The 17,512-nt window shown below is 47.4% G+C and overlaps 1 long non-coding RNA gene across 1 annotated transcript; it reads right to left on the bottom strand.

The window, feature by feature from the left end:
- Positions 1 to 6,215: 6,215 nt before the first annotated feature.
- On the bottom strand, positions 6,216 to 9,550 carry LOC139076790 (uncharacterized). The gene is made up of 2 exons (XR_011528748.1): positions 9,437 to 9,550; positions 6,216 to 8,407 (listed from the first exon to the last, which is right to left on the bottom strand). It is a non-coding gene; the product is annotated as an uncharacterized lncRNA (long non-coding RNA).
- Positions 9,551 to 17,512: the final 7,962 nt, after the last annotated feature.

Below are 17,512 nucleotides of genomic sequence, written 5' to 3'. Positions count from 1 at the left end.
CCCATGTTATTAATGGTACATGTTACGTATAGTTTAGAACGCAGTACATGTATTTACACGTCAATAAATAAACACATATTGCAGGTGCCTGCTGAAGAAGTTTTCACTAAGGATTTGGTAGTTTCAGAAATGTTTGGAGACCATTAGCTGAGATTAAGAACGAGCTGTTCCTGCCCAGCCCAAGGTCGACAGCCAGCCCTGGGTTGAGCTGCCCATGCTCACAGTGGGAGAGCACCCGGGAGGGTCTCCCTCCCTTCCTCTCTCTTCCTTCCTTCCCTCTTTCCTTCCTTCCTTCCTCTCTCCCTCTCTCCCTCCCTCCCTCTTTTTCTATCTTCCTTCCTTCCCTTCCTCCCTCCCTCCCTCCCTCCTCCCTGCTCTCCCTTTGTCTCTCTTTCTTCCTTTTTATTTTATTGGCTGTAATGAGAGCTGGTGAGACAAGATGTGGAAGGACAGACCACCCCTTGGGCAGCCTTCTGGCCAACTTTCCCCACCTCTGCAGAAATCCAGAGGGGCTGCTTCTTCCCTGCAGAGAAAGTCCTCAGACTCAGGCCTAACCTTCATGCTCTCACAGCTCCCAGAGTAAGTCTGGGCTGAGGCCTCGTCATCTCCATTCCTGATGCTGCCTCTGGACAGGGACCACCAGGAGGTTTCCAGAGGCGCCTGCTCTGACAGCTGGGGTAGCCGAGCATCTCAGAGCTGCCCCCTCAGCCCAGCCTGGGTGAGAGAGCTGGGCCCAGGCTCTCCCACCCACCCTAGTCCCAGCCACCACCTCCTCCAGCCCCGGGCAGAGGCCTGTGCCCCTTCTGAGCCAACATCCCCCACTACTGACTTTGTCCAAGGCTCCAAATGGGGGCACCCACCTCTAGGCAGGTCAATTTTTGGGGTACAAGAAGAAGTGCCTGGGCTTTGGTGTACGACAGGTCTGGATTCAAATCCTGCCTCCTGCAGCTAACGGCTCTTTAATCTTTGGCAAGCTGCCGGTACCCCGTGAGCCTCATTTCCCTACTTCTGGAACAGGATGGGAGGCAGGTGCCTGGACCTGTGACCCGGGCTCCCTCCCAGCTCTGCCATTCACTCTGCACCGAACTTCAAAGTAGTAACAGCAGGTCCTGCCTCCTTAGGCAGTCGTGGACTCTCATGTGATGACGCATGAGATGCGTTAGCCTGGCTCCTGGCCCATAGAAACCCATGCGTGATCAGTGCCCTTGGTATTACCACTGAGAACGACTACGAGTCTGACATACAGTTGGTATTAAATAAACATTTGTTAGATAAATGTGTGAGATGCTCTGGAGGCCAAGTCCCTGCCCTGGCACTCTAAGGATGCATGTCCGCTTGGCGCTAAGACCAATGGAGAACAAGGCTGTAAAGTTCGTAACTTGTGCACATCTTCATCTCTCTGTAGGGTCTGGAAAGGGGATGGGGAGTGAGGGTCTTTGACCTCATAAAAAGATGGGGAAGAGAATTCTTCATTCTTCTGTCACCTGCTAAGTTGCTGACTTAGGGCATCCCCATGGTATTTCCGAGGGTGGCACAGCCCAGCCTTAAACCTGGCTGGCAGCAGGACCCCAGGGCCCCTCCTGTCCCAGCCCCCAGTCCAGGTGGGCAGAACTGGGGGATGAGAGTGTTCCTGGATTCTGGGGTTTGGGGGAGAGCAGCCTGACGCTCAGAGGCCACTGGGAGCAGTGCTTGTTACCCCTCATTCCTGCTGGAGGGTGCTGGGAGGATGCAGTGAGAGCACCGGCAGCTAGAAACTTGGCTTGTTTGTGACATCCAGAGGTCAGAGAAGGAGGCAGCTGGTTGGCAAGGGTACTCATGAGGCTGGGAATAGTTTAATCTCAGACAGGGTGCATCTACAGTTGCATTTTTAGCTTGATATCAACAAGAGCCTGGAAGCACGACATTCCTGGTGGGCATGTTCCCAGAGTGCAGACAGATCCAGCTGGGGCTGCCGCAGAGAGGGTACCAACAGGAAAGAGACCTGATAGAGAGTGACACACACACACACACACACACATGCTCACTCACAAAGAGCGGGATCACGGAGTCCAGAGAGCTTCCTACAGCTCTCAGCCCTCAATAGGCATCAGAATCACCTGGCAGTTTGTTACAGACACACGTTTTGAAGCCCCACCCCAGGGATTGCAACCTGTAGCGCTGGGGCGATTTCAGGAAATTTGCATTTTAAATAAGCCCCTCAGGTGGTGCTGACCAGGTGATCTGTGGGCCACACTTGGAGAGACACTTTTTTAATGCCCAGAATTATGGTGATGAGGTAATGAAAGTCCAGATTGCAAAGCATAAGAACTAAATAATTTTGGAGCCTGGGTCACTTCTGGGAAAGGCAGGTCTATCCTCACCCAATTGTAGAACACTGGGCCGGGGGAGTGTGGTTAAGGAGACAGGGTGCCGGGAATGAATGAAAGAGAGGATCCCAGCTTAGCAAGGGAGGCAGAGGATGCAAGGACTGGCCTTCCTGATCACTCCTCCACCATCTGTGGGCCCAGTGTGGGAGCAGCAGGCAAGGACAAATCCGCCAGTGAACTGACTCCTCATAGAGGCCAGGCCTGGCCAGCATCAGTGAGGATCCCCCTGTGGTCTTCCTCCGTTCCTCCCCTAGGCCCCTGCAGCACCCCTTCGCCCATAGATTTCTGGTCCTTTCCCCAACCCGTCTACACGAGCCTGCCCCACCAGCATCTTCCTCCCCAGGAGAGGCCCCAGTGAACACGTCCCAGACTTGCTCTCCTCTTGGGGACAGAGGCAGGTCGGAAGAGAGTAGACAGCCATCACTGGCTCCATCTTTACTAACTGGAGGCCTTGGGGTAACCCCTGGGACACCTCGTCTAACAATTAGCCCATCCTCCCATAGCACTGTCGTGGGGAGTCACAGAGAGGAGGCTTGTGGGGGTGCATTGAGAGGTCTAAGAGCGTTTCAAACATCTTTTCAAGGCATCGTTTGACAGTATCTTCTCAGTGTAGATGCATGCAGCATGTTGATTTTTTTGAGGAAAATGTTTTGTTTTTCTTCCTGTTCTGGGTAGTTTCTCTTTCCATTTTCTTTCTTCTTTTTTTTCAGGCAGGGGGCTAAGCTCTATGCTTTTGTTTTTGAAAAATCCCTTTGGGGGGATGAGGAAGAGAAAGAGAGAAGGAGACAGCAGTGCCTCTAGGAAACAGGCCCTCAGGGGACAGCTGTGTGCTCCTGCAGCCCAGGGGAAGGAGAGGAGGCCTGTGGGCCCTGTGAGTCCCGCACCTCTGCCTCCTTCTGGCAGCACCTGGCGGGCAGGACCTCACAGAGGAATGGCTGTGTGGCTCCTAGCCCCAAGGTCGCTGCATGTCCTCAGGGTGCCTGAACTTCAGAGGACAAGGAAGTTCTTTCAGAGGGAACTCATGAATGTTGTGGAAAACAAACCCCAGGCTGGAAGGGACTTACACCTTCTGGAGTCCAACTCTCTCACGTTAAAAATGGAGAAACTGAGGCACAGAGAGGTAAAATAACTTGCCGAAGATCATACTGCTAGTTAAAGGCAGAGTTTCTTATGTTTCTTTGAAAATAGTTTGGTTTAATAATTAAAGAAAAGATAGAGAGTGGGAGGTATAAAAAGTGGAGATTTTTACCTTGTCAAAATTAAGCAGAACACATTTAATATTTTACAAGCATTCTAGTATTTAAAATTGTTGCCCTACTTCACCCCTTTGATTAAAGTCTATTTCAGAACAAGAACTGGCTGCGTTTCTTTAAAGTGCAATGAAGTCACACCCTGATTCTCGGGGACACAGAATTCTCGCTGACCCCCAGGATCCAGAAGGCCAGGGATCCGACAAAAACACCTCCGATCTCAGGCAAGTCCTGAAGTAATTTGCTTTTGAAAGTCACATCCACTTGTCTGTGTGGATATATGGGACAGCTGGAAAACTCTCCAGGAAAGTTCCAGAACACCAGCAGGACTCCAGGTGGGTTGGATGTGGAGTGAGGGAGTGAGAGGCAACCAGGACGACTCTGGCTCCCTGGTTTGTGATGGTGAGAAAGGAAAGGCTGGTGGTTGGGCAGGAGGCAGGGTGAGGGTCTGGTGCACAAGCTCGGTTTGGAGTGCATTGAGGCCAGGGGTCTGTGAGGGCCTCTGAGTGGATGCATCAAGCAGGCGAGGGTGAGTTAGAGCTCAACAGGCTGTGGCCCTGGGAGCACAGGACCTGTCTTGTTCCCCATTGCATCCTCAGTGCTTCCCACAGTACCTGGCACATGGCAGGCCCTGGGTAGAGATTTGTGCAACGAGGGAGTAAACCAGCCAAGACAAGTGGGTCATGGAGGGAAGACAGAGCTAAGCGAGCCCAGGTCCTCTGGCTCCTCCTCCAAAACCCTGGGCAAGGAAGTCACCTCTGTTCTGTTTCCTCACCTGTAAAAGGGGACGCTGATCCCTGGCCCCTCGCTCATGGGATGTGAGGAGCCTAGGGTATCAGGTGAGTGTCACAGCAGTGTCACCCATGTGGCTTATTTTTCCTTTCAGTTTTTCTTTTTTCACTAAAGAGGAATTTTGATCCTGAACCAAACAGTGAACTCAGATCAACTGGCCAGATGGGTCGTGCACTTCTGGGCGGTCACATCCTCAGCTCTGGCTACATTTTTGATGCTCTGAGCCTATTTCATGCGGGGAGGGGCTGAAAAGGATTGACTGTGGGTCTGCATGTGGCAGGAGCGCTTAGGGGTAGAGGAAAGTGTGATGCTGTCTGGAAACAAGGCCAGAGCAAGACAAGGACGAATATTGTGTCACTTTCTAATGGCCTTTGTGACCTCTGCTGGTTTCTGAAATGCACATCAGACTTGGGATCAATTTTAGGATTTTCAAGAACGAGGTACCAGAGACAAACTTTCTGAAAAACAAATTGTTAGTCAGCATCAGGGGTCTCAGAAATGTGCAGCCTTTGTCCAGTGACTGCACTTGGAGACATCTATGCTGAAGGCACCACCCCAGCGGCCACCAGCCGCATCTCATGCTGGGCTGACTTCACGGCCATGCTGGGAGAGGGCTGTCCCAGGGCACTCTCCACTCCCTGGTCTCCAATCTCACTGAAGATGCTCTTTTCTGTGAACTAATTCTTTTCCTGTTTCTTAATTTTTATGAGGGGCCTTTCTCTGCCTTGCCTTTCTTGGCACCTCCGGCAGCTCCAGGTTGAACTGCACAGTCACTTTCGATCTGACTCCATCTGTCTAGGGACACACCCGATGTAACTCTGAGGTCACATTTTCTCACACACACGTTGGGAGTGTCTACGTCTAGGGGAGAGTCGTTCTCTCTCGAGGTGTTGGCTGCTCGTTCCAACAGCACAGCCACTGCAGCAGACGCCCCCTGGAGCTTGCCTCAGAATTGCCTCAACCACTGTCTTTGGAGTAACCGATGACGGCCAATTTTTAACCATTCAGGAGGTAAATTTAGTTTTAAGAGCTACAGAAAGTCATTTGGGGGCCAGTCTGGCAAAGAGTGGGTAATTTAGCTGGGTTATAGCACTTGGGGTCAAACACAAGAGATGACTCTAAAGCCACAAGATCTCCCCACTGCACTCCTCGGCCCTGCAGGCTGACTCCTGAGATGTTCAGACCCAGGGCAGCATCGTTGGGACACGTAGGAATGTCCCAGGGGACCAATTCAGGGGACGCTGGGGCATAACCCATGCTGTAGACGCTGCTTGTCCCCTCTCCTCCTCCCCAGGGCCAGACCTACTCATGGGCATTTTGATGACTGCCTGTGTGAGCTATCTTAGGGACGCCAGAAACAACTCCCCTTCTCACTCAGGCACTTGTTCATTTACTCATAATATGTTATTTAACAAATATTCTATTATTCTGAGCCAGCACCATCCCATGTGCTATGGATACAGTGAGGAACAAGACAAATCTGATCCCTGTTCTGCTGAAGATTATTGATAATCTGTCAGGAAGAGATGGTCACTGAACAGATGATAACACGAAAAATTAAAGTTAAATTTTTAAAAAATTCTAAAAGAAGTCAAAGTCTTAAAAAATTTCTTAATAATGAGTTTAAAATTTAAAAAGAATTTGTTTTAGTGAAGGCACGTTCTTCTAATAACTGCAAATAAAACTTGAGAGGAAGGCATATCAGGATGTGATTAGTACCAACACTTTAGTATGAATCAGTTACCAAACTTTTCCCTAAATTAGAGCAGAACCAGGCCTCTGCTGTGGGGTCATGTGGTAGGCAAGATTTGTTAAAACAGCTTTATTGAAATATAATTCACATACCATACAATTCACCAGTTTAAAATGTACAATTCAATGGCTTTTGGTGTACTCACAGAGTTGTACATTCATCACCACAATCCACTTTAGAACATTTTCGTCATCCTAAAAGAAACTCTGCACCCCTTAGCCTTCACTCCCCAACCTCTCTTTCCCCAGCCCTAAGCCACCACTTTGTGTCTATAGATTTGTCTGATTTGTACATTGCATATAAATGGAATCACACAATGAGTAGTCTTTTGTGCCTTCTTTCACTTACCATAATATTTTCAAGGTTCACTCATATTGTTTCGTTTATTAGTACTTCATTTCTCTTTATTGTCAAACACTATTCCATTGTCTGGATATACCACACTTTGTTTATCCATTCATCAGTTGGTGGACATTTGGGCTGTTTCCACTTTTTGGCTCTTTTGAATAATGCTGCTGTGAACATTCCTGTACAAGTCCTTGTGTGGACATAGGTTTTCATTTCTTTTGGGTATATACCTAAGAGTGGAATTGCTGAATCATATGGTAACTCTATGTTTAACCATTTGAATAACTGCCAGTCTATTTTCCAAAGCAGCTGCACCATTTTACTTTCCTACCAGTAACGTATGAGGGTTCTGATTTCTCCATATCCTCACCAACACGTATTATCTGACTTTCTGATTATAGCCATCCTGAGTGTGAAGTGGTATCTCACACACATTGTGGTTGTTATTTCCTTTTCCTTGATGGCTAATGATGTTGAACATCTTTTTGTGTGCTCACTGGCCATTTGAATATCTTCTGTATCTATTCAGAAGCTTTGCCCATTTTTTACTGGGTTGTCTGTTTATTATGAGTTGTAATACTTCTTTATATATTCTAGATACAAGTCTATTATCAGATATATGATTTGCAAAAGTTTCCTTTCATTCTGTGGGTTGTATTTTCACTTTTTTGATAATATCTTTTAAAACACAAAAGTTTTTAGTTTGACAATGTCCAGTCTATCTCTACTTTTCTTTTGTTGCTTGTGCTTTTGGTATCATATTTAAAAACAATTGTCTAATCCAAGGTCAGGAAGATTTACACCTATATTTTCTTCTAAGAGTTTTACAGTTTTAATGCTTACATTTAAGTCTTTGATCCATTTTGAGCTCATTTTTGCAGATGGGGCGAGGTGGGTAGGCAAGTTTTAATATGAGTTTGAAGGGGAGGGATACAAAGTACAGAGGACACTGAAGAATAAATGATAGAAATATAAAGAAACATCAATAAAAAATTAAGAAAAGAAATATGGAATCATTAGTTCACATAAAAGAAAATTTTTGTGAGCAACTCTCTGAACCCCACATCCAATCCACGGGAAATCCCACTGAACCTGTCACTAATCTGTATGTGGAATTCATCCAGGTGGCCGAGATGGAGAGGTGGGAGGACGTTCCATGCAGAGGAAATGGTGACAACACGAGATGAGAGAGACTGTGGTGCGTTCAAGGATGCATACGCAGTTCTGGCTTCAGCATCGCTGTGAAAGGGGGCAGGCCGAAGAGGAGGGTAGAGATGAAAGGCTGGCACAGAGGCTCTGCGTTAGGCAGCTGGGCCTACCATAACAAACCACCACAGACGGGGTGGCTTAAGGAAAAGAAATGAATTTTCTCACAGTTCTGGAAGCTGGAAGTCCTAGCAGTCGTGGCAGGGTTACTCTCTCCTGGGGCCTTTCTCCTTGGCTTGTGGACAGTTGCCTTCTCACCGCGTCCTCACATGGCCTCTTCTCTGTGCACGCACTCCTGGTGTCTCTTCCTCTTCTTATATGGACACCAATCCTGTTAGATTAGGGCCCCACCCGATGACCTCATTTAACCTTAATTACTTCCTTAAAGACCCTATCTCCAAATACAGTCATGGTGGGAGTTAGGGCTTCAACATATAAATCACAGGGGAACTGTTAGATGGGTTGGGGGGTTGGACGGGACACAATTCAGTCCGTAACAGTCTCCAAAACTACATTCGGGAGTTAAAGTTTTATCTCGTGAGTTTTACGAGCAGTCACGTATTAGATCCGTGCCTTTAAAAGTCTCCTCTGGCAGCAATGTGGATTCTCAATGAGAGAGGGGTGAGCTGGAGCAGACAGCCCGGTGAGGAAGCAGTAGCAGTCATGCAGGACGGGGACGGTGGTGGTCTGACCTAAAGCAGTGGCAGCGGGAGTGGAGAGAATGGAGAGATGTTAGGGAGGTGCAGATTGGCTGTGGGGGCATGGGGAGACCTTCTGGTGGAGGGAGCTGCTCTTCACTAAAAGAGCAAAGGGAGGCCAGGAGCCTGTTTACAGGGCAGCTGGTGGGACAGAGGGAAAGCGAGATAAGCCCTAACAGATCCAACAACGAGAAGGCTGTGGCGAGCTTGGTGGGCTCGGTTTGGGAGCAAGCCTCACAGCAGGGGGCAGGCCTGAAGCTGCACTGCCACCCGCTCCACCACCCGCTCCTCAACCCCTCCCTGCAAAGGAACGTGGGCAAGTTCAAGACCTCTGCGCTGAGCCGGTGACCTGCCCACAAGGATAAATCTTGCAACAGAACTGGCCATGCAAATCGAGAAAAGACCAAGGAATTAAGAAATGTCAATACAGAAATGAAAGTTTAAAAAGTGAACACAAGGTAAGGAATGGAGATGACAGTTGTAGGTGCTCTTTCAAAACGTTGTGGACAGCGAGGAGATGGGAGCTGGGGACTTTCTGCTCAGAGTTTTGTCTGCATCTTAGCTGAGGAGGGAGAGAGACCCGGACACATTTGTCTGCTGGCTGGAAAGAGAGACCAAAGGTGCCCAGGAGAGGCAGCCAAGGAGGCTCCAAGGTGGCAGGATGGGGTCCAGGGCGCAGGTGGGGGACTGGCCTTAGACGAAGGGAGCGTGTATTTTTCTGCTGCAAGAGGAGGTCAGGAGGAGAGGATAGCAGCATAAATGGCACAGAGCAGTTTTGTCTCATGAGGTGAGTGGCGTTCTCATCTGTGGGCTTCCCCCTTCTCTGTTACAGGTTGTGTCATTTGGGGCCCACTCCTGTTTTTCTGTGGAGGAACTCCAGCTGGACTGCCCCACCTGCCCTCTCTCCCCCCAGGCCTCCCGCCCCCTGTGAGGTGTTAGAAGATGGATGATGACTTTGGGAGAGGAGTTGAGAAAGCTCCCTCGGGCCCTAGCCCTCTCCTCCCTTCCTGCTTACCTACTTACCTGCTCCCTGCTGTGTGGGGAGGAGGTGACTGGCTGGGACCACCGGGTGTATGGGAGTACTAACTCCCCATAGATCTGTAGCGAGGAGGCCAGGGGAGGATTTGGGAGGTGATAGTAAAATGGTACGCAGACTGGCTTTGCAGAGCCCCACCCTGGTGGGCAGGATTCTGGAGCTCCACCCTCCCCCTTGATCCGAGGAGCTCAGCTCTATGTACCTCCTTTGTTTCTGCTTCCCGGTAAGATTTCTTTTGAAGAAAGACTTCTTGTGGTTTAAAGAATCTTTTTTTTTTTAAACCACAAATCTAGTGTGACTCTCTCATTTTTCAGATAAGGGGGCCCAGAGAGTAAACTCTCTCGTCTTCCAGTTTTCAGTTTTGATTTGGGCATCGGATGTTTTCTTAAATTGGATCATACTTTTTATCCAAGTTCCAAACTGCAACCAAAAGAATGACAATGAAACAAATTTCCTTTGAAGGCTGAATTCAGGTGGCATTGGCAACAGCCAACAAGCAAGCAGGTGGCCGGAAACGAAGGAGGCACACGTGTGAAGCTGCAGCTCTTCCCTCTGCTTCCTCAGGTGCAAGCAGCCAGCGAACACAGGGCTGGAAGGCGATTTGCAAAGCAACCCAGGAGGGCCTGATTTCTAGTGTGATCCACTCGGGTGTCCAGAACTCCCATAGAGCCTTGGAAACACATCTCTTGCCAGGTGTCCCCAGCCACTGACCAGCCCCTCTAGAGCGAGGCAGGAAAAAGGAGGGAAACTCCAGGACACTTCCGGTCCCAGTCATCAGCCTGTTGCTTGCCTGGTTGCCTGTCTCCCCATGTTCGTCAGCTCGCGCTGCCGTAACAGAACACCACCGGCTGCGTGGCTTAAACAACAGATGTCAACTTTCTCACAATTCTGGAGGCTGGAAACTCAAGATCAAGGTGCTGGCAGGGTTGGTTTCTCCTGAGGCCTCTCTCCCTGGCTTATAGACAGCTGCCTTCTCACTGTGTTACAGCCTTTTCTCTGTGCACGCAGCTCCTCTTCTTATATGCACACCAGTCCTATGGAATCAGGGCCCCACCCTTATGACCATGAAAGCCTGTCTGAGAATACAGTCACACTGGGGATTAGGGCTTCAACTTATGAAGCTGGGGGTGGGGGCATGATTCACTGCATAACAGTCCCTTAACCCCTGAAGTGAGGATGCTTTGGGTGGAGGTTGATCCTTTCACACACCTCTTCGTCATGTGTTACCTGAATCAGGTCTGACACAATTCTTAGTAACTCTTTCAACAGCCCAGGCGTGGTCTGGGAACACAGGCAGTGCAGAGGGCAAGTTCCTTCTGTTTTGCTCTTTGAGGTCTGAAATCCTCAAAACCCAAATGCTGGGAAAAGTGGCCTTGTCTAATATGACCCTCATGGGGCCCTCCCTGCCCTTTGGAGATTTAGATTGATTCCCTGGCCTCCCTACAGTTTCCGTGTCCCACTGTCACCAGCTTCTCTCTGACTCCTTGCTAAGTTTCTTGGGCTTCTTGGCCTCAGACTAGACACAGGCGTCCATCCCTTCACAGTTTCCACACACTCACATCAGACACATGCAGCATGTTCATGGGTCACTTACTTTCCTGACGATTTCAGGTGGGGACAGAGCAAGACCATATCAGTATGGAACAACCTTGTGCAATCTCCTCCTGGCTCCTCTCAGCCCCCAACCTTTCCCAAAGCCCAGGCTTCCCTGCCTTATTTGGGGTTCAGTTCTCATGTGTAGTGGATGCTGTGGAGTGCCGCCCAGGTCCTCCCATTCACGAGCGAGGCATGATCCCCCGTCTGCATGGTGTGCTGCCTCCTAAAGCTCTCACAGCTGAGTTTCTCCCCAGGAACCGCCCTCGTCTCAAGGGAACTGCCTCAACTAACAAGGCATCCTAGGCCCAAAGACTTCTCAATGGGGGTGAGGTACAGAGGCACAGCCCCCATGCCTCGGTTTGGGACAACTCTGAGGGGCCACCGCAGCTGGAGTTCCCCATGGAATTGGCTGTAGCCTTGGCTACAACTTCTCCCTCTCCTCAGCTGGGCTGCCCTCACTCCTCACAGGTGTTCATCCTGAGAGCATTCCCTGACAAATTCCTGCCCTCAAACCTCCATCTCAGAGACTGTCTCAGGAAAACCTGACCCAAGACCCCAGTTGGCTGCCGCAGGGGGCAATTGCATCATGCTGATCTGTATTTTCCCAGTCTCCCCAGTATCCTGGTAAGTCAAATTCTCTCAATTTTTTTAATCATCATCCACATTTTATGGACAGAGAAACTAAGGCTCAGGAAGTTGGAGGCATGCAGGCCCAACCACACCCATTCCATTCATGGTTGAGCCAGTGGGAAATGCACAGCCACTGGATAATGTGTAACTCCTAATAGTTTGGTTAGTTGACTTGCCATGTAGCACTGTGGATGCCTGATGGTAAAAGGAAGCCAGATGGTCCTGGCTATAGGAAAAGAAAAATCTCTCCCTCTCCCTTAACCCCATCCCCTCGTGCTTCTTTGCAGGTCTGCTCCATCAACAATCTCTCATATCTCCAGTCTCCCCCACTGGAAAGCTCAAATCTCCCCATCTGATTTGGTTCAGGTTCTTTCAGTTGTCAGGAACTGAAACCCATTCTGGATGGTTCCAATAAGCTCAGATGATCTCAGGAAATCCAATAAAACTAAAGAGCCTCAGCTTAGGAAGGGTTAGACTGCAGGGGCCTCAGAGAGGGTCTCTCAGATCCCTTTTGAGAGGCAGTAGTGCATGTGGCTGGAGCGAGGACTCAGGAGCCAGGCTATCTAGTTTGTATCATGGGTTTACTGTGAGTCATCTTGGGCACAACTTCTTTGTGTCTTGGTTTCCTCATGTGTAAAATGAGGATAATCACAGTACCCATCTCATAGGATTGTTATGAGAAATAAATGAGGTAAATTAATGTAAAGGACTTAGTATAGTGTTTGGCATATATGAAGCACTATAGGTTGGTTATTATCTCCTACTGGGGGCTTCTCCACTTTTCTCCTTGTATCTGCTATTCTCTTTCCCAGCCCCTTCCTGTGGGTCCTCATAACGTAGGTATGCACATGACCCAAAAATAGCCACTTTATTCTCCTCTCCTTGATTTTCAGCTCAAGGATCCATTCCCAAAGAGCATCTTTCATCTGTGCCTCTTGGTTGGGGCTCCTATGAGAAGGAAGCTGATTATCCCATCATCTTTTTGAGCCTGATTGTTCAAGTGATATGTCATGGGCCACTCAGGTTGGCCCTCTTCAATGAGGTGCTCACCTCGGTCTAGTCATCTGAGGCTGGAAGCATGGAGATCACCGATTCCCTCTCCACTCAGCAGGCACATTGGGCAATGGTAAACTCTATGAGAAGAGAATGTAGGGGGCAGAAACCCCAAATATGCTGCATGATCCTGTGAAAGAGCCACAACCCTTTGACTTCCCCCTTCACTATGGTTTCTTTCACTTCCCCACATGTTGAAAGAGCAATCTTTTTGGATGGCTTTTCTTCCTCTCCACCTCCTTAACCCCTTGCATCTGACTTCCCCCTCTACCCACTTACCTGGAAGTATTTCCTTGAAGACCCTATTTGTCTTCTAGAAACAAAATCCACAGACATCTGCTCAGTCCTTTTCCTCCTTGAACTCCTTGCATCATTCAGCCTCTCAATCCTCCCTCCTCTGTGAAATCGCCCTCTTATTTTCCAGGCTGCTAACCATCCTTATGGTCCTCCTGCCTCACTCATCAGCTTAGCCAATTCTGCTACTTTAACAGAGACTTGAGTGTCTAATCTTCTGTCTTAGATTGTAAGCTTCTAGAAGTCAGAGACTGTGTCTTGTACAACTCCATATTCCACATGGACCTACACACAGTAAGTGTGTAATTTACATTAGGAGAGTTTTAATCAACTTTTTCTAGGCTATGCTTTAGTAACAACCTCAAAATTCTAGTGGCCTAAAACAATAAGTTTTGTTTCTTGCTCATGTGTCTTGACTCCTGCAGGTCAGCTACAGCTCTGCTAAGCTCTGTCCAGTTCTGCTCTACACGTCTTGTTCACTGTGGGATCAGATTGAAGGAATAGCTCTCATGTAAAATTAAAACTTATGGATAAAGAAAATAGCAAGAGACCTGACAGAAATACACAATGACTCTTAAATCTCCTTCTTGGAACAGGCTCTGTCACATCTACTCACAAACCATTGGCCGAAACTAGTGCATGGCCAAGCCTTACTCAGCAGGGTGGGGAACTAGGAAGACAACATAAGTCATATGGCAATGAGGTCCTTTTATAGGAAGGGGATGTGAACAATTGGGGAAAATGATAGAGAATTTCTCAGTGATTAAAGAGTACTCTTTAGGGACCATCGACAGGGAGAGTCTTAAAGATATTGAACAGGAGGTGTAATGGCATCGGTATTTCCACACAATGAGGGATCCATTTTAGGTTATGACTCCAACCAGAATATAACTAACTCTTCCCTTTAAATGGGGCATAAAGCTCTTGTTCCTTTTGGTGCTGTGAATATTTATCCATCTCCACAGGGAAATCAGAAAACAGCTATCAGAATGCGCAGGTGGTAGAGACACGAAGCTATAAAACCCACAATACCAGCGCCAGATTTTTCAGAGCTTGAGGGAGGAAATGGAAGCATTTTGTGGGAAACAATGGACACTTTATTGTTTAATGGCTATGTTTTGTGCAAGAGCAAGTGCAAAGGCTGGGACTTATCACCAAGAATCTATGGCAAGAGTCAGTAGATGACACTGGTCAAGAACAACATAGGGACCCCAAAGTTGACCTCAATCAAACCAGAGCTGTGCCTTCTGCTAGACAGGTGAAGAGTTCTTGCCACTTCCCTAATGAAGAGGAACCAGAGACAATCCTTAATGTTCTTTGTTGTTAAGCACAAAGAATAAAAGTTATCTTTCACCACAGTGTTGGGTTAGTCCCGACGAGTACTTGGAGTTGGTTTCATTGACTCACTGAGGGATTGTTATGTATCTGGACTGAGTGGGACCTACTTTCCTAGGAGATTCCTGATATCCAGAGTGGGCAAAACAAGGTGAACAGCGCCTCAATACAGAATTTAGTTTTACTGAGGTTTGTTTGTATCTGGGTATGATAAGCGTTGCAGGCACACAGTAAGCATATGCTGATGGAAGAGATTCATTCTTCCTGGAACAGATTGAGCCTGAGGCCAGTTCCCAGGAAGGATGAAGAGGCCCCTAGTGAGACTGAAACTAGTTAATGAATTCAATCACTCTGTCAGTCTATGAACTACTTGTTATAGGGCATGATTTAAGAACCCAGAGGTTAGTGTCACCTTTATCAGCACGGGACAATTCTGAACTATCCTTGATGTAAAACTCAGCCTCTAAACTAGCTATAACAATAAACCCAATTATACCAAATCCATTGTGATGTTTTGCAATTTCATGAAGATTTTCAGAGACATAGGTGGAGTTCACATGGCACAGCACATAGCATCTTTTTTGTAAATCTCTTTACAAGAAAGAAATCTCTTTTAGATAAGTCTCTTCTCCCAAAATCTCCTGATGTTCCCATGGGAAATGAGGTGGGTTGGAGGGTCGAGGAACTGCCTTTTTCTTCATCCTTCTACTATAATACTCAGTACCACCTTCTCCCTCCGAGAGGCTCCTTCCTGCTCTGCAACCTGGCTAGGGAGGCTCCCTTCTATCTCCCACAAAAGGGTTATTATGGCATCTTTCCCTCAGATCTGACCTCCTCCCTCCAGAAACTTTCACATAATAACTACCAAGAAGAGGAACTTTTCTCCATATCATTATGAACTGTACAAATATGTTTTTGTGTGTGAGGGTGGATAGAGTTATACATCCACTTACTAACTTTGAGAAATCTATTTCGAGTACCTGAACTTCACCTTATGCACACTTATACACATGAGACAGGACATGAGGAAACGTGACAGCTTTGCTTATGGGATAAGCACCTGGACCCGGAGCCCACCTGGGCTCCTCTCCTGGGGCTACCACTTTCTACCTGAGTAACATGGACAAATTACCTAAAATCTTTAAGTTTTAGATTCCAGGTCTATAAAACGGGGAAGTAATAGTACCTGTCCTATAGAATAGGGAGTCGTATGTAATTTAACTCTCACAACGTGTGGAGTGCTTAGCATTGTTCATGGCACATGATAGGTTCTTCAAAAAAATTAGCAATTGTTTTTACCTTAGCAATACTTAGACCAGCAAAGAGAATATGTTACAATCACATATTTTGTTAAAAAGTGGTGTAGTGGTTTTAAATGTCTGCAAATTTTTGTCACTCCATCAAGAGAGGGAGTTGGACTCCCTTCTTCTACAATGTGGGCTGGCTTTAGGGCCTTTCTTCTAACCAATCAAATTAGGCAGAAGCAATGACATGTGACTTTGGAGGCTAGGTTAGAAAAGGAAGCACAGCTTCCACCTGGCTCTTTCTCTTGTATCTTGGGACACTTGCTCTTGGAAGCCAGATGCAAGGCTGTGAGGAAGCCCAGACCACACAGAGAAGTCACGTGTAAGTGTTCTGGCCAACAGTGCCAGTTGAAGTCCCAGACAGCCAGCATCAATCAGCCCCTGGACATGGAGGGGAAAGCCTTCATCATGACTCCTCAGGCACCAGCTGACTGCAACCAAGACCCCAAATGATAGCCACCTCCCTGAGCCTGGGGTAGGCACACACAGGGGATGTGACACAGCAGTGGTGAATCTTGACAGGAATTGCCACTTATGTTCTTTGCTTATTTCCTAGTTTGAAAATGAGTGAATGACATAGTTGCAGAAGAAAATATGAGTTACTTGTCATCATCTAAGTGGCCTCATTTTTAGGCATGTTGACAGATACACCACCTTTTTGCCCCCTGGAATGACAGGCTGTCACACTGGGATACCTTACCCCATCTTCCCTATCATCCTTGCCACAATTATCAGGCTTTCAGATAATTTCTTTGATTTCACAGGGACTTGTAAATCTTGGCCATAGAAAGTATAGACATGGGGATGGATTGGTGAGGGTGTTTGCTGCCCATCAAAGTAGTAAAAAAGAGAAAGTCAAAATCCATTCCAAGGGAGATAATTGCTTGCTGTGGGGTATAAGGACATGCACACATTAATTGGATTGTTCCTTGTTACCCCATCTGTTTGATTTACTTCATTCCAACAAAAAGGAGAGCGTGAAGTACAGGAGACCCATATTACATGGAGAAAGTGCTTCCAGAGATTGTCTCTTCATTGTCAGCCCATGAGTAGGTAGATCTGACAGAGATTAACACAGAAAACCCCAGCAGAAGTCTACTTCATAAACACGAATTAACTAGAACATGCTGAGTATTACCCCTCTTCCAGATAATCTTAGAATATTAATCTGAAAGGAACTTTGTTGTCCACTTAAAATCTTTAGGCCCAGTGAGTGGTGTGACTTGCCCAAAGTCACATGGATAATCAGCAACAGAGTGGATTCTACAGCACAAGCCTTCTGACTCCAACCCTATGGCTCTGGGTTCTAAACATAACCCTACTAGATTGCTGGCCTTAACCTGGCCATTCTCCATGCCTTAACTGCAGGGGCCAATGACATCTTGCCTGAGCCTCTCAGAGGGCAACTAGGTTTTTACCTTGAGGTTAGTGAAGCAAACTTGAGCTACAGGCATTTTTCCAGAAGGACAGGAAAAATTATCCATCCCTATATTATGGTCAGGGTGACCTTTCTAAAAGAAAATTATATGATGCCATAGAATCCTACGGTTATCATAACATTCGTTACACTTTAATCATTTTTTGGTATGTGTCTTTGACACTAGACTATATATTCTATTTGGGTGGGAACATGGCAGTCATATTTACCTTGTATCCCAGAATAGTACTGGCATATGCTAAGCACAATAAATATTTATTGCTATGTGTATAGATGAATGAATGGCTGTTACTGATCTGGTTTAAAAGTGTTTCAAATGGCCTTCCATATTCTGCTGGCCTAGAAGACCTGCTGGCACCCCACTTCCACCATGAGCTTAGGCACTCTACTTCTACCATTCTGCTAGGCTTATT

This window comes from Equus przewalskii, chromosome 17, assembly GCF_037783145.1.
Source record: "Equus przewalskii isolate Varuska chromosome 17, EquPr2, whole genome shotgun sequence".
NCBI classification, from domain to species: domain Eukaryota; kingdom Metazoa; phylum Chordata; class Mammalia; order Perissodactyla; family Equidae; genus Equus; species Equus przewalskii.
The sequence above is the reverse complement of the archived record's forward strand: the minus strand, read 5'-3'. Positions and strand labels throughout refer to the sequence as shown.